This window comes from Artemia sp. Qi Xiang Cuo, chromosome 15 (assembly GCF_049724085.1).
Source record: "Artemia sp. Qi Xiang Cuo chromosome 15, ASM4972408v1, whole genome shotgun sequence".
Lineage (NCBI taxonomy): Eukaryota > Metazoa > Arthropoda > Branchiopoda > Anostraca > Artemiidae > Artemia > Artemia sp. Qi Xiang Cuo.
In genome coordinates, this window is record NC_142808.1 from 440,299 (window position 1) to 442,732 (window position 2,434).

Here is a 2,434-nt window from a genome sequence, read left to right on the forward strand (position 1 = left end):
GAAACAGACACGAAACATATTCATAACACGAACGGACATTTGCACTGGGGAGACAGCGTCGAAACAGAGTTAAAAAAGAGCCGAAGCCAAGACGACACCAAGAAGAAGGAGATACACGACACACATTGTCGATGAAACAGAGACGAGTGCGTCGTCGGTGTCGTGTTGTTGGCGTCTCTTTTTCGTCGCTGGGACATGTCAGAGAAACGTATTTGTCGCCTGTCCTTTCTCTTTGTTATCTCTGTGTCGTCTCTGTGTCGTCTCTGTATGTGTTTTGTCTCGAAGTCGTCTCTATGCCATCTCTCTTTCGTCTCTGTCTGTCGACAGATGCCGAAAAGATAACATGTACGGGACGTCGTCGTCTCTGTGTCGTGTCGTTTTCGAATCTCTTTCTCTGTGTCTCTGTGTCGTCTCTGTGTGACAATGAGATGACACAGAGATGACACAGACACGACACAGAGATACGACACAGAGACGACACAGAGACGACACAGCGTAACGACACATCCTTTCAGCTCCACAGGACCAGCAGAGACGACACAGAGACGATATCTCTGCTGTCGTCTGGGTGTTAACTCCCCGAGATAACTTTGTTATCTTTGTCGTCTCTGTGTCGTCTCTGTCGGGGTCGTCGCTTTTTCACCTTTGCGTTATCTCTTTGTCAGCGCTGTGTCGTCCCTGTCGTCTCCATTTCATTGACACAGCATTTCGTTACTCGGTGTTGTCCCTGTTTTAAATCCGACTTGAAACAAGGACACACAAGAGAAGCACATCCAGGTGTCAATGAAACCGTAACGAAAGCAACGACACTGATTCAACACAGAGACGACACAGAGTCGTGCCCCCCCTTAACGACACAAAAGAGACGACAGAGACGACACGGTGGTATCGTCTCGTCTTTTGTCTATTTTTGGTCCCCCCGAGACGTCTGTGACGTCTCTGTGGCGTCCCTGGGGCATGGCGGGTATGTCTCTCTCTGGATGGTGTCTATGGTCCAGCTAGTTGCTGACTTCGTGTTGCACCAGCTAGCGACGAGGCAGAATCACAGATAATGCACCATCTCTGTGTCGTCGCGGTGGTGTTTCTGTTTCGACTATGTGTCTGTGTTGTGTCTCTGTGCCGCCGCTGTGACAAAGCCGGAACACCGACATAACACAGATTCCTCAAATCATTCTCCTGATGTGAAAAGAGGAGTTGTTACTTCTCTAGTTGATAGAGCCTTGAAAGTTTGTTCAACACGTTTTTTGGATTTAGAGCTCAACCACCTTAGAGATATTTTATTTGGGAATGGTTATCCAATTAGTTTAATAAATTCTTTAATTGCAAAACGCATTAAAAAATTATTAGATAGTTCCACAGAAAACACAAATCAAAGGGAAAATTCAGCTTATCTTGGTCTCCCATATGTTAAAAGGGTTTAAGACCACATTTCAAAACATCTAAGAAAAAATAATATTTACACTTATTATAAACCCAGAAAAACTATCAGGTCCCAAATTTATCAAGGTAAAGACCCTATCCCAATAGGTAAAAACTCCGGTGTCTACAGAATTCCTTGTTCGTGTGGTCTTTGGTATGTCGGAAGAACAGATCAGCGACTAACTGGTAGATTAACCCAGCCCTCTAGTTTAATTAATAATACACTTAAAAAGCGGAAAAAAACAGAAAATTTCGACTCTGCCCTTGCAGAGCACATTTTTTAAAAACCAGACCATTCTATTTTGTTTAATCAAGCTAGTCTTATTTCTCATGATAGAGGTCTTGTCCAGCACTACAGAGAAGCTGTTGAAATTTATAAATACCAACATTTAGGTCTAGCTTTAAACAGAGATTCCGGTGACTTAAGAATAAACAAGTCATTTTTCGGTTTTCTCAAAAGAGAAGCCGATACTTTAGTAATCCCTGAAATAAAACTTGAACCACTTTTCCAGTCATCTAATCAAACACGTTAACAACCCCTTAGGTCTCAAAGGGTGCAAGAAATGCAATGATTAAAATCCAAAATCAAATTAAATAGTTCTCCAATTTATTTAATTCCTGGTTTTTTTTGTTTTTTTGAGGGGATGAATTGGTTTCCCTCTCTTTGTTCAGTTGTTCGCTAGTATCCGTTGATGGCAGTTCAGGTTTTTTTGGATTTCGTGCAAATCTCGGATATTGGCGAATAACTCGCTTTTATTGTTGTTAGATAGTTGGTTTTAATTCTTCTAATTTTTTAGATTTTATTGATACATCGTTTTGTTTCGCGCTTAAGAAGAGAGGCGTTTTTCCTCTCGAAACATTCGCTTTGTTTTTTTTAAGTCTAGTCATTTGGCCTATAAAAACCCCATTTTTGCTATTTTTTCTTTCTTTATGAGTCATCGCCATGATAAGACCCCCCCCCCCCCCTTACCGACCATTCAAAAACTTGGTGAACGTTTACATGAACACAAAATTT